Raw genomic sequence first — 15,583 nt, forward strand, 5'->3', positions numbered from 1 at the left:
CTTGGGAAAGGGTGTTTACTTGGTAGTCTAGCTAAGTAGAAATATTTTGGGAAATGTTATAAGACTAAATTTAGCTCTGTAACTGTAATCATGTATGTTTACATTTTCTTCTCTTTTGTTAATAAATGTTTTAATTTAATATTTAAAGTCTCCAAAAGTGGTAGTGCAATCTTTACTTCTGACTTCAGTGCACATACCTTATCGTAACAAAATACAAATTGCAAATCGGTGTGATAGCTTGGCCAAGTTTCCTTTCGGGATTTGGTCTGCCCAACAATTACAACCTGACATATCATAGAACTGGAGACAGTCACTCAAAGTTACTACTTAGTGAAACAGGGATATGGGAACACATTGAAAGTTAAGAGCAACTATGGACTGTTTGTTCAAAGTATTGGAATTCTGTGGAAAGTACAATGGGTACTAAGTAAGTGGATGTAATATGTGGTCATTTGTAGTCCTTTTTAGCTAATTATTTAAAATGCAGAGGTAGGGAGGGGTGAAGCCATGGAGGAATTTACTTTCCTTTGTTTCCCCCTACACTTTCTGCATTCTGCCTAGTTTTCAATTGTATGCTGTACTTGTCATATGTCATAAATCTCCAGTTTCTTTTAACCTTTATTTTGTTTGTCATCTAGGAAGTTCTAGCTTTGAGTGCCCTATATTTTCCTCCTTAAAGGCATAAGCTTTGTTTATACCTTGCCATTGCTCATTTACTGTTTGCCTGGACAATCTTTCTTTCCAGACCACCTTTTCCAATTACAGAAATTGACTTTCTTCCATTTGGGTATTTTCCACATTTGTTCCCTTCTATAAATACTTAAAACCAAATTATATAAGGATCACTATTACCCTCACACACTCCACTTGCCCTATTTTATCCCTTAAACTATATCAAGCACTGCCTCCTTCCTCATTGGGTTACAAACATAATGGGCTGGATTTTGAGGTGGTAATGATGGTGAAACTGTCAATGTTTGCTTCATTACAACTGTAAAACTGACAGCAACCTCTGGTGTCCATGCATGTGCAGTTAAACATGAAAATTCATAAGTGATTTCCTGCTCCTTCACAGGGTGAGTTGTTAAAGATCCTAACCCCATGTGGCAACTTGCGCCTGTATCTCATCAACCTTATTTGTATTATTTCTTGCATTAATGTAAATGAACACCAACACCATCTAATTGCTGCTCTTTCCACACTAATCATTGTTCTGTTACTGTTTGTCCTACCTGCTTTTCTATGCACTTTGTCTTACCTCTTTGCTGTTGTGTCCAGGTGCCCTTACCTTTCCCACTAAGTCAGTATTCAACTATATATGATACTAAGATGCCCTAGCAAAATTGAAGTCAATAGGGTTCAAAGGGAAAACCTTCCATTGACTGGAGTCATACCTGACATAACACATTTTTAGGTGTGGTTGGCAGCTAATCATTATTGCTCCAGAAAATTACTGGAGGGATTACTCTGAGATTGGCTTGATCATCTTCAGTTGCTTCATCACTGATCTTTCCTCTGATATAATCCAGGCTTGGTTCTGGTTCATTGATGATTCCATAGTGTTCAGCTCCATTCACAACTTCTCCAATAAATCTCAGCCTACAGAAGGACTTGGAAAATATCAGGTTTAGCCTCACAAGTGCCAGGTGATGGCCATTGACAAGATAAGGCTCAACCACCTCTTCCTGAGCTTCAACAACACTACTATCACCACCATTAATATGGCAGTCACCATTGACTAGAAAGTTAACGGGACCAGCAATATGATCAGCTTGGCTCTAAGAGTAGGAGAACAGGCATTCCACAATGAATAGCTCACTTCCTGATCCTTCAAATCCTCTCCATCAGCTGCAAACTGGGAGGGTAATGGAATGCTCAACACTTGCCTGAATGAGTACAGCCTTTGGTGCACAGATAACTAGTCTTATTTGCACTTATATTTATTATGCACTGGCTTGTACCATTTGAGTGACAACATTAAGATTAGAAATTTGAGATATATGTAAATTAATACATGAAAATTAGTGGAAACGTCCATTAAAGCATCATATGTGACTCTGATTCTTCGGGCAATGTGCCAATACAGTCCATGAGGACTAAAGCTTGGGCACATTTAACATAAATGCATCATAGTATAGATAGACTATCAATGACCTCTCAAGGTAACCAAAGACAACATTTTGATCAATGATCTTGTGAAATTTACACCTGGCATCCTAACCCTATAACCTAGAGGGTCCTATAACCCTCTATAGAACTATAGGTCTTACTGTGATAATTTTCCTGCAATTTTTTGTGGGGTTACTTTCCTCCCAAATTTTCTCTATAGCATTACTCATTTCTCATATGTAACCTCAAGCCAAGCCCATGAAAGGCCAATAGCCGAATTGAACTTTAGTGACTTGATGTTTCAGCCTTTTCATACTCAACTTTACTAAAATGTTGACACTCTCATCAACAAGTGAAATACAGATAGATAGAATTCCATTCTAAAGGGGCACTTTCACTCAACTTTTACCTTATTTGATGTTAGCGTTGATAATGCATTTTAACTTGTATTTAAATAGTACCTTTAATATAGTAAAACATCCCAAGGTATTTCACAAGAATGTTATCAAATATAAGTGACAGCAAGTCACAGGAGATATTGGGGCAGATGACCAAAAGCTTGGTCAAAGAGGTAAATTTAAAGGAATGTATAAATAGAGGAAAGAGAGATAGAGGGCTGGAAAGCTTTGGAGGGGCTGTGGCAGCTAACCTTTAACCCGCCAATAATGGAGCAATTAAAATTGGGTCATGTCAAGGGGTCAGATTGAAGGAACACAGATATTTGGGAGGGTTGTGGGGCTGGAAGACAATATAGAGATAGGAAGGGGTAAGGACATGGACGGATTTCCATCCAGCAGAATGGTAGATTTTCCATGTTTTTTTTTATTCATTCATGGGACGTGGGCATTGCTGTCTAAGCCAGCATATTGCCCTATTTGCCCTTCAGAAGGTGATGGTGAGCTGCCTTCTTGAACCACTGCAGTGCATGTAGTGTGGGTTCCCCCTCAGTGCTGTTAGGGAGGGAGTTCCAGAATTTTGACCCAGCGACAGTGAAGGAACAGTGATATATTTCCAGGTCAGGATAGTGAGTGGCTTGGAGGGGAACTTCTAGGTGGTGGTGTTCCCATGTGTCTGCCGCCCTTGTCCTTCTAGATGATGGAGGTAGTGGGTTTGGAAGGTGCTATCAAAGGAGGCTTGGTGAGTTCCTGCAATGCATCTTGTAGATGGTACACACTGCTGTCGCTGTATGTCGGTGGTGAAGGGAGTGAATGTTTGTGCCTGGGGTGCCAATCAAGCGGGATGCTTTGTCCTGGATGGTGTCAAGCTTCTTGAGTGTTGTTGGAGCTGCACTCATCCAGGCAAGTGGAGAGTATTCCATCACACTCCTGACTTGTGCCTCATAGACGATGGACAGGCTTTGGGGAGTCAGGTGAGTTACTCCCCACATTATTCCTAGCCTCTGACCTGCTCTTGTAGCCATACTATTTATACGGCTACTCCAGTTCAGTCTCTGGTCAATGGTAACACCCAGGATGATGATAGTGGGGGATTCAGTGATGGTAATGCCATTGAATGTCATGAGGCAATGGTTAGGTTCCCTCCTGTTGGAGATGGTCATTCCCTGGCACTTGTGTGGTGCGAATGTTACTTGCCACTTGTCAGCCTAAGCCTGGATAGTGTCCATGTCTTACTGCATTTGGAATGGCTTGCTTCAGTAACTGTGCAGTTGAGAATGGTGCTGAACATTGAGCAATTATCAGCGAACATCCCCATTTCTGGCCTTATAATGGAAGAAGACCATTGATGAAGCTGCTGAAGATGGTTGGGCCTAGCACGCCACCTTGAGGAACTCCTGGGGTGATGTCCTGGAACTGAGATGATTGGCATCCAACATCCACAACCATTTTCCTTTCTCGTAGGTATGACTCCAACTAGCAGAGAACTTACCCCCGATTCCCATTGACTCCAGTTTTGCTAGGGCTCCTTGATGTCACACTCAGTCAAATGCTGCCTTTTTGTCAAGGGCAATCACTCTGACCTCAGCTCTGGAGTTCAGCTTTACTGACCAAGGCTATAATGAGGTCAAGAGCTGAGTAGCCCTGGTAGAACCCAAACTGAGCGTCAGTGAGCAGGTTATTGCTAAGCAAGTGCTACTTGATAGCACTGTTGATGACCCCTCTGTCACTTTACTGATAATTGAGACTAGGCTGATGGGGTGGTGATTGGGCAGGTTGGATTTGTCCTGCCTTTTGTGCACAGGACATACCTGGACAATTTTCCATATTGCAAGTTAGATGCCAGTGTTGTAGCTGTACTGTAACAGCTTGGCTAGGGACACAGCAAGTTCTGCAGCACATGTCTTCAGTACTATTGCCGGAATATTGTCAGGGCCCATAGGCTTTGCAGTATCTAGTGCCCTCAATCATTTCTTGATATCACATGGAGTGAATCGAATTGGCTGAAGACTGGCATCTGTGATGCTGGGGACCTCGGGAGGAGACCAAGTTGGATCATCCACTTGGCACTTCTGGCTGAAGATTGTAGCAAATGCTTCAGCCTTATCTTTTTCACTGATGTGCTGGGCTCCCCCATTATTGAGGATGGGGAATTTTGTGGAGCCTCCTCCTCCAGTGAGTTGTTTAATTGTCCATCACCATTCACGACTGGACGTGGCAGCACTGCGGAGCTTAGATCTGATCTATTGGCTGTGGAATCGGTTAGCTCTGTCTATCGCTTGCTGCTTATGCCAGGTTGACACGGCATTTTTCTGTATGCCTGGTGCTGCTTCTAGCATGTCTCCTGCACTCTTCATTGAACCAGGGTTGATTCCCTGGCTTGGTGGTAATGTAGAATGGGGGATATAAGACCATAAGATATAGGATCAGAAGTAGGCCATTCGGCCCATCGAGTCTGCTCCACCATTCAACGATACCATGGCTGATCTGATAACCCTCAACTCCACTTTCCATCCTTTTCCCTTTGATTCCCTTACTGATTGAAAATCTGTCTGCCTCAGCCTTGAATATACTTAACAACTCAGCCTCTACAGCCCTCTGTGATAAAGAATTCCACAGATTGACTACCCTCTGAGAAGAAATTCCTCCTCATCTCTGTTTTAAATGGGCGCCCCCTTACTCTGAGATTATGCCCTCTGGTCCTAGATTCTCCCACAAGGGAAAATAACCTCTCAGCATCTACCCTGTCAAGTCCTCTAAGAATCTTATATGTTTCAATAAGATCGCCTCTCATTCTTCTATACTCCAATGAGTACAGGCCCAACCGACTCAACCTCTCCTCATAAGAAAATCCCTCCATGCCCAGGATCAACCTAGTGAACCTATTCTGGACTGCCTCCAATGCCAGTACATCTTTCCTTAAATAAGGGGACCAAAACTATTCACAGTATTCTAGGTGTGGTCTAACTAGTGCCTTGTATAATTTTAGCAAGACTTCCCTATTTTCCCTTTGAAATAAAGGCCAACATTCCATTTGCCTTCCCTATTATCTGTTGAATTTGTATGCTAGTTTTTTGGGATTCATGCACGAAGACCCCCAAATCCTTCTGTGCTGCTGCTTTCTGCAGTCTTTCTCCATTTAAATAATATTCAGCTCTTCTATTGTTCCTGCCAAAGTGCATAATCTCACATTTTCCCACATTATATTCCACCTGCTAATTTTTTTCCCACTCACTTAACCTGTCTATATCCCTCTGTAGACTCCTTGTGTCATCCCCCACCACTTGCCTTCCCGTCTATTTTGTGTCATCCACAAATTTGGCGATAGTGCATTCATTTTCCTCATCCAAGTCATTAATATATATTGTAAATAATTGTGGCCCCAGCACTGATCCCTGTGGTACTCCACTAGTTACAGGTTGTCACCCTGAAAATGCCCCCCTAATCCCAACTGTCTGTCTTCTATTAGTTAGCCAATCCTCTATCCATGCTAATATACCACCCCCAACACCATGGGCTCTTATCTTATGAAGTAACCTTATGTGCAGTACCTTATTAAAAGCCTTTTGGAAATCCAACTATATTACATCTACTGGTTCCTCTTTATCTATCCTCCTTGTTACATCCTTAAAATAATTCTAATAAATTTATCTGGCATGATTTCCCCTTCATGAAGCCATGCTGACCCTGCTTGATTATATTATGCATTTCTGAATGCTCTGCTATTAATAGACTCGAACATTTTCCCAATGATGGATGTTAAGCCAACTGACCTATAGTTACCTGTTTTTTTATCTCCCTTCCTTTTTGAATAAGGGTGTTACACTAGCAGTTTTCCAATCCTCTGGGACTTTTCCAGAATCTAAGGTTTTGTGGAAGATTGCTACCAGTGCACTCACTATCTCGGTAGCTACTTCCTTTAATATTCCCGGATGCAACCCATCAGGTCCAATGGACTTATTGGCCTTTAGCCTCATTAGATTCTCTAGTATTTTTTCTCTAGTGATAGTTATTGTATTTATTTCCTCCCCCACTTTTGCCCCTTGATTATTTAGTATTTCTGGAATGGTATTAGTGTCTTCTATCATGAAGACTGATGCAAAGTATTTATTCAACTCCTCTGTCATTTCCTGGTTCCCCATTATTATTTCCCTAGCCTCATTCTCTAAGGGGCCTAAGTTCACTTTGGCCTCTCTCTTCCTTTTTATATATTTAAAGAAGCTCTTACTGTCTGTTTTTATATTACTTGCTAGTTTACCCTCAACGTTTATTTTTTCCCTCTTTATTATTTTTTTGGTCATCTTCTGTTGGTTTTTAAAACTTTCCCAATCTTCTGCCTTACTGCTAATCTTTGCCACATTGTATGTTTTTGCTTTCAATTTGATACTGTCCTTAACTTCCTTGGTTAACCATGGTTGGTTTATCCCCTTCCTAGCACCCTTCTTCCTAACTGGGATATATCTTAGTTGTGAGTCATGAACTATTTTCTTAAATGTCTGCCATTGTTCATCAACCGTCTTTTCTGCTAAACTCCTTCCCACTCCACTCCAGCCAACTCTGCCCTCATTTCTTTATAATTAGCCTTATTTAAGTTCAGCACAGTTGTTTCCGACCCAAGTTTCTCACTCTCAAACTGAATGCTAAATTCCACCATGTTACGGTCATTGCTTTCTAGGGGATCTTTTACTCTGAGATCATTTATTAAACCTGCCTTATTACACATTACCAGATCCAAAATAGCCTGATCCCTGGTTGTATCCACAACATATTGTTCTAGGAAACTGTCCCGAATACATTCTATGAATTCTTACTCGTGTCTATCTCTGCCAATTTGATTTTCCCAATCTACATGAAGATTAAAGTCACCCATGATTAATGTACTGCCTTTTTTACATGCCCTCATTATCTCCTGATTTATTCTCTGTCCTACAGCATAGCTACTGTTAAGGGGCCTATGGACTACTCCCACCAGTGTCTTCTTCCCCTTGTTATTTCTTACCTCCACCCATATGGATTCTACATCCTCCGATCCATGATACTTTCTTGCTATTGTACTTATTCCATCTCGTACTAACAAAGCTACGCCACCACCCTTTCCTTCCTGCCTGTCCTTTTGTAAAGCCACATACTCCTGAATACTTAGTTCCCAGCTTTGATCTCCTTGTAACCATGTCTCCGTAATGGCTATAAGATCATACCCATTAACCTCTAATTGTGCCGTTAATTCATTTATTTTGTTCTGAATACTACGTGTATTTAAGTAAAGAGCCATTAATTTTGCCTTTCTACCATTTTTTCTACCTTTAACCCTATTTGCTGCTGGTTTTTTTACATTTGGACACTCTGTCCCTTCCTGTCATACTCTGGTTATGATTGCCTAAATAGCTACCCTGCAATGCTGCCAAATCCTTTTGCTTTGTAAGCCTATGTATCCACTCTCCAGAACCCTCCCCTCCTCTATTTAGTTTAAAGCCCTCTCTACAGCCCTAATTATTCGATTCACCAGGACACTGGCCCCAACACGGTTCAAATGAAGCCCGTCCCATCGAAACAGTTCCCTTCTACCCCAGTACTGGTGCCAGTGCCTCATGAATTGAAACTCATTCCTCCCACACCAATCTTTGAGCCATGCATTTAACTCCTTGACATGAGCTTACAGATTGTGGTTGAGCAAAATTCTGCTGCTGCTGATGGCCCACAGCGCCTCATGGTTGCCCAGTCTTAAGTTGCTAGATCTGTTCAAAATCTATCCCACTTGGCATAGTGGTAGTGTCGCACAACACAATGGAGGGTATCCGCAATGTGAAGGCGGGACTTCATCTCCACAATGTCTGTGCAGTGGTCACTCCTACTGATACTGTCATGGAGAGATGCATCTGCGGCAGTCAGTTTGGTGAGAATGAGGCCAAGTGTGTTTTTCTCCCTTGTCAGTTCCCTTGTCACCTGCCACAGACCCAGTCTCGCAACTATGTCCTTTTGGAGTTAGCCAGGTCGGTCTGTGGTGGTGCTACCAAGCTCCTTTGAGTGATAAACATTGAAGTCCCCCACCCAGAGTACATTCTGCGCCCTTGCCACCCTCAGTGCTTCCACCAAATGGTGTTCATCATGGAGGAGCACTGATTCATCAGCTGAGGGCGGAGGGCGGTACATAGTAATTAGCAGGAGGTTTCCTTGTCACTGTTTGACTTGATATCATGAGACTTCATGGGGTCCAGAGTCGATGTTGAGACCTCCCAGGGCAAATCCCTCCCGACTGTATACCACTGTGCCGCCATCTCTGCTGGGTCTGTTCTGCTGGTGGGACAGGACATACCCAGGGATGGTGATGGTGGTGTATGGGGAATTATCTGTAAGGTATGATTCCGTGAGTGTAACTATGTCAGGCTGTTGCTTGCCTAGTCTGTGAGACAACTCTCCAAATTTGGGCACTAGCCACCAGATGTTAGTAAAGAGGGCTTTGCAAGGTCATCAGTGCTGAGTTTGCTGTGGTCATTTCTGGTGCCTAGGTCAATGCTGGATGGTCCGTCATTCCTTTTACACTTTTTAGTGGTATGGTACAACTCAATGGCTTGCTAGGCCATTTCTGAGGGCATTTAAGAGTCAACCACATTGCTGGAATCAGGTGTTACAGGCAGTTTTAGTAAAATCCAGTCTGAAGCTAAGAATATTATAAATGACAATCACATGCCTTTAATAACAGGAGCGTGATCCACTTCACCAGTTAAGGTGAAAATTATCCCCAAAATGCATGAAGTTTAAAGACTGCTGCAATAATTAAAAAGTCTGCAGCATTGTAAATGGCTACAGCATCCATTTGAAGGGTTCTCTTTTGCTATAAAGAGAAGGAAAGAAGGTTAAAGTTGCATGTTTTTTCTGTCAATTGTAGGATTCAAACATCAAAAGGACCTACGACAGATAATGACCTTGAGGTGCTACGCTGCAGTGAGGCAAAAGAGCATGCCTCTGACCCATCCTAGAGAAGCGATCTAGGGAGAGGAAACTGATTAAGAGCCTGAACTTCCGTGGAGTGACAATCAGCATCAGATTGTCACTCCATGCCCAATTAGATGTCAGATATTTTTCAATCCTATCTCACCCAACCTTCCAACTGAGGCCTAGCGAGAACCAGGCAGTGCAGAGTGTTCTCGAGGCCCAGTGTCAAAGTCCAGAAGAGTCTAAGGGAAGGAAGCCACACCCTCTTTTTACGGCACTAGCTGCCGTAAACCAGATAAGTTTAAAGGTCCATTGATATTTAAAGGTCCTAGACAGGCCAGGGAGAAGATAAGTGGATAGGATTTGGCGGCGGCTAGGATCGACAGTCTAGGGGGGTGGTTGTGGTGGAGTCAGAGGTCCAGTGAGGGGCAGGGGGGAGGGTGGGTGTTGGGGGCATTAGGTTGGGTCAGGCCTGGCCTGCGGGCGGGGGTTGTCAAGCCTTGGGGGATAGGGTATTGGACCTCAAGTGGTGGGGAGGGCCTCGGGGGTCGGGGGGGCACTGGAGGCTGTTAGGCCTTGGGGGGTGTCAAGCCTTGGGGGTGGTGGGGGAGGGCCTTGGGTCAGGTCAGGTTGGGCCTGTGGGTGTTGTAGGTGGGGGAGGGTGCCGGGCCTCGGCGGGTGGGGGGGTGTGTTGCGTGTGGGCCTGGCCTTGTGGGGAAGGGTGTCAGGGGAGGAATGCTTCGGGAGTGGGGGGTGGGGGGATGGGTGGGTGTCAGGCCTCAGGTCAGGTCTGGTCGGGCCTGTCTGGGGGAGGGTGTCAGCCCTTGGGGGTGGGGCGAGGGTCGTGCCTCAAGGGAGGGGGCAGGGCCTCGATTGGGTCAGGTTGGGTCTGTGCGGGGCATTGGGGGAGAGTGCCGGGGGGAGGTGTGGGTTAGGCCTCGGGAGGATGGGCAGGAAGGGTGTCGGGGAGGGAGTGCCTCGGAGCGGGGGAGGTGCGCGGGTGTCAGGCCTCAGGTTGGTTTGAGTCAGGTCGGGCCTCTGAGGGGGGGTGAGGGTAAGCTGTCAGGCCCACCAGGGGGATCCGGGTGAAGTTCCATGTGGATGGGCAGAAACCCCATGGGGGGATTAGTGGGAGACTCCTGAGGGCTTGCTTGAGGTGGGGGGGTGGAGGTGGTGGGGGTGGTGGGGGTGTCCCGAGTGGGAGTGGGTGGTTGTCGGGGTTCAGGGGAACCCCTTAGGGGGTTGGGAGAATCCAATGGGGTGTCGGTCTGGGTCTGTAGAATAGTTACCCAGAAGTTAGAGGAGGTTTTAATTCTTTTAATTTCCTCCAGGTAAGTATTGGTGTAACCCAGTCGGAACCATTCAAGGTCTGTGATTTAAGCCAGATTTTCAGATGGCAATTGCCCAGAGGATATTTGCACTTCTGGGCAATTGCCGAGCAAACCCTTACCTGTGAACTTCCGAAGGGGATTCCCCAGCGAATCTTTGGGATATCTCCCAATCCTGAGGATGGAGATCTCGGAAGTTAAGGTCCAATGTAATTCGTCTCCAAAAACATCCAGCCTGTAAATGTGAAAGAAGTTTGCACATTTGCGGAGAAGTGTCAACGAAATGCTGCACACAGCAAACATCCACCCCAAGGAAACATGGAACAGAGAATATACTTAATGTTGCTCTTAAAGTTCTCAACCTTCAACCCGACAGTATTTCAGTGCTGAGCAATGCATGGTCATGCAATAGCATTGTATAAAAGCGGCAGCTTACATCTGAAAAACATGTTGCACTTAAGGAGTTTCAAATAATAAATGCTTCCAAAATACTATAGCTGCATAATGCATATCCATTTAGTAATACTGGGTGGTTTCCAAGTTAAGCACATACTAGTATGATCTCAAAAATACTCTTATACTTGGAGAACAAGATAACACATAATAAAGGGGAACAGGGCCACACTGAGGGAAAGAATAGAAATCACAAACTCCTGGTCCCTTTTAAGGGGACCTACCCAGTATAACCAAAGAATCAAGGGAATAAACTAGCCTCTCCCAAGATCAAGACTGGTGCCATCCTGCTTATAACATTTTGTCAGTCTACTCACTCACTGACAGAAGCATACACAACAGCATCACACACAGTATATTGCTCTACAACAAAAACAAAAATTGCTGGAAAAGCTCAGCAGGTCTGACAGCATCTGTGGAGAGAAAGACAGAGTTAACGTTTCGAGTCCGTATGACTCTTCTTCAGAACTAAAGACAAGTAGAAATGTGGTGAAATATATTGGTGGTGTGGTGAAACAGTATATATTTCACCACATTTCTACTTCTCTTTAGCTCTGAAGAAGAGTCATACGGACTCAAAACGTTAACTCTGTCTTTCTTTCGACAGTTGCTGTCAGATCTGCTGAGTTTTTCCAGGATTTTTTGTTTTTGTTTCAGATTTACAGCATCCGCAGTATTTTGCCTTTATATTGCATTACAAGCTCTGTTAGAAGATATTGGAATGGCTAAAATGTGTTACTTTCTCCTTATTTCAAGTCTGGATAATATGCCCATGTTATCTTTGACAGCAACATCTTGCAGCCTCCTGAGTCACTCACACCAACATTTTCAAAGAGCAGTACAGCTACACACAGTCTAGAAGATGCAGTTAGTAGGTTCGAGGAGGTGGCACCAGTGAGTCACTGTACACAAGTGTAAGGCAACAACTGGTAGTGACATAGGGGAGACATGAACCTGGTACCAAATACTCTATGGGCAGAATTTTCACCTTGGCAGACAGGTGCGCGCCTGACCTGCTTGAGCGTGAAACGACACACGTTGACATCAGGCAAGTGTCCCAACGTCAACGCACAGTCGCACGATAGTTCAGTCGGCAGGCGCGCACGGGAATCAGCGGCACACCCAACGACAGTTAAAAGGCCTAGTAAAGTTAGTAATTACATAATTTTGCACAGGACTGGGAATAGATGAGGAAGCCTTTGTCTCTCTGCAATTTTAATCCTCCATCCTATTGCCACTTGGATCTCTCTGCTTTTGGCCTACTAATTATGCTCAACGGAAGCTCGAGGAACAGTGTCTCATCTTTCAATTAGACACCTTACAACCTTCCAGATTCAACACTGAATTCAACTATTTCAATTCATAACTACTGCTCCCATTTTTGTGGCAGCAGATGCTGTTAATAGAATAAAAACAGAATTACCTGGAAAAACTCAGCAAGTCTGGCAGCATCGGCGGAGAAGAAATCAGTCAACGTTTCGAGCCCTCATGGCCCTTCAGCAGGGCCATGAGGGCTCGAAACGTTGACTGATTTCTTCTCCGCCGATGCTGCCAGACTTGCTGAGTTTTTCCAGGTAATTCTGTTTTTATTTTGTTTTGGATTTCCAGCATCCGCAGTAGCTTTTAGCTTTTTGTTTTTATCTTGATGCTGTTAATAGTTCTGCTGTTGTGATTTACACCTCCTCTAGACCCAACTTTTATTTCTTTATTTGTCTCATTACCATTCCCTTTTGCTCACACCATCAACCCTTCCATTATTTAACCTCTCATGAATTCCACTCTCTCACAGGCTCTCCCTTTTGTACTTTCCCCCTCCCCTTCACACTGTTCCCTGCCTTTACTTAAGAGCTGCTGCCTCTTTCACCTTTGCCAGTTTAACTCTATTTCTCTCTCCACAGATGCTGCCTGACCTGCTGAGTATCATCAGCATTTTCTATTTATAAGCTACAAATTCAATTTTCCGATGACACTAAGATTGGTGGTTTAGCAAGCAGTGTAGACGGGAGCATAAAATTACTCAGAGACCGTGTTAGATTAAGTGAGTAGTCGAAACTGTGGAAGATGGATATATGTGTATTATTTTAAGTGCAGTAAAGATATGAACAGTGAGGTCCAAAGAGATTTAGGGCTCCAAGTACAAAGATCACTAAAATGTAGTTGTCATGTACAAAAACAATAACACTAATGGAAAATCATCCTTTATAACTAGAAAGCTAGAATGTAATGAAGAGAAAGATTTGTTACAACTAAGTCCTGCTTAGAGCATAGCTGGAGTATTGAACACAGTTCTGGAGCACAGTTCTAGGGTACAGTTCAGAGGATAACTGGAGTACTGAGCACAGCTCTGGGCATCATCTCTTAAAATGACTGTATTGACTTTGGAAGGAGCGCAGTGCAGATTCACCAGAATGTTACCAGCTCTACAAGGGTTACGCGGAGAGATTACATAAACTAGGCTTGTTTTCACTGTAATATAGAAGGTTAAGGGGTAATTTAAATAAGATTTCTAAGACATTGAAAGGAATTGAGAGGGCATCACAAAAAGAAACCATTGCCACTGGCAGGGGTATCTAGGACATGGAGACGTAAAATTATAATCAGAACCAGTTCATTCAGAAGAGAAGAAATACTCCTTCACCCAAAAGGTCGTAGAAATGTGGAACTCTCTTCACAAAAGCAATAAATGATAATTCAATTAAAAATTTTAAATCTGTGATTAATAGATTTTCGTTAGGTTAGAGTATAAAAGGATATGGCGCCAAGACAGGCGGGTGAAGTTGAGATACAAATCAGCCATGAAATTCCCCTCCAAGTCACTCACCATCCTGACTTGGAAATATATCATCATTCCTTCACTGTCACTGGGTCGAAATCCTGGAACTCCCTTCCTAACAGCACCGTGGGTGTACCTACGCCACATGGACTGCAGCGGTTCAAGAAGGCAGTTCACCACCACCTTCTCAAAGGCAACTAGGGATGGGCAATAAATGCTGGCCCAGCCAGAGAAGCCCACATCCCATGAATGAATTTTTTAAAAAATGATCTTACTGAATGGCAGAGCAGTCTTGAGGACCTGCTTAAGTCCCTATGTTGCTTTGTCCTGCCTGGTCTGTGAAGCTCCATAACTCACTGAAGAAATCTGCTGAGTCATCAGTCCATTCTGTGCTTTGCTGTATGGTAGAATAACATTAAGATTTCACTAAGTACATATAAAATGCAGGAAAGTGCAATGCTGTATATTTAGAAACTCAAAAGTGACCAAATCTACAGAGTCTTAGTGGATACTATCAATCTGGTTTTGAAAATATTGATAAGTAATACATTATTGACTCCTGCTTGTTCACTCTTAAACCCAGTGCACACAATTTGCATATGCTGCACACACTGGGCACAATTTTCCATGCCTGCTGGCATAGTGAGAAGGCCAAAAATCGGTTTAACGACGTCGTCAAACTAGTTTGCAATTGTCTGCTCTGCCCGTCAATGGTGGGCCACGTTTCCCATTGTCAGACGTCAGGAACCTCATTGCAATACATCTGCATATCATTATAAGCCCAGCTCACCGGAATCATACCCCACACTGGATCATCTGAGCAATCACGCCCAACGTGTTTCACAGCTGTACATAAGCAACGTGCACCTGGTGAGCTGCACTTTGCACAGGACTTCGAGGTTTGTTTGCCTACTTTGCTTCTGGCAGCACTCACAGTCATCAGCGCCAGGCTTCACAGGCAGCACCATATCACTTTTAGGGGGGCTCACGGGCAGGTCTCTACCTACCAGACCAGCCATAAGGCGAGGGTGGCTTTTCAACGGCTGCGGGCTATACTGGGAAGGGTGGCATCCCAGGGTGTGTGTGGGGGCACAAGTTGACCTGTGCAGGTGGCCTCAAGAGGGTGAAGGCTGAGGAGGCAGTCTCCAGAGCCCAGATGGAGATGTGAGGGTGTGTGTGAGATAGTGAATGGTGATATCCCTTGATCTGGCAGTGAGTGAGATGCCAGTGAATGCGTGCTAGGCTTGACTGTGAGAGTTCAGAGCGATAAGATGTTTGCCATACCCTGGCTGCACAGATGAGATCATTCATCCTCTTTCTGCATTGGATGCTAACCTCTTCTGTGCAGCAGTCCTGGGCTGGAAGCACGGAGAGGTGTGCGCGCAGCTGCACTTTAAATGTGGCGCCTGGCGTGAGGAAGCAGCGAGGTGATGGCGTCAAAGGTGAATTGGAGGGTGAATTAGAGCCCTCCAGCCGTCGAAACAGCGTGTTTTTCGGGAATGCATGATTAATGAGACGGGATTGGAATAATACAGCGTGAAAAGCTGCCATTGCAGCCAGTGGGTAAAACATTCTTTTTCCCACCCCGCTAC

Source organism: Cetorhinus maximus, chromosome 13 (genome assembly GCF_964194155.1).
Source record: "Cetorhinus maximus chromosome 13, sCetMax3.hap1.1, whole genome shotgun sequence".
NCBI classification, from domain to species: Eukaryota; Metazoa; Chordata; class Chondrichthyes; order Lamniformes; family Cetorhinidae; genus Cetorhinus; species Cetorhinus maximus.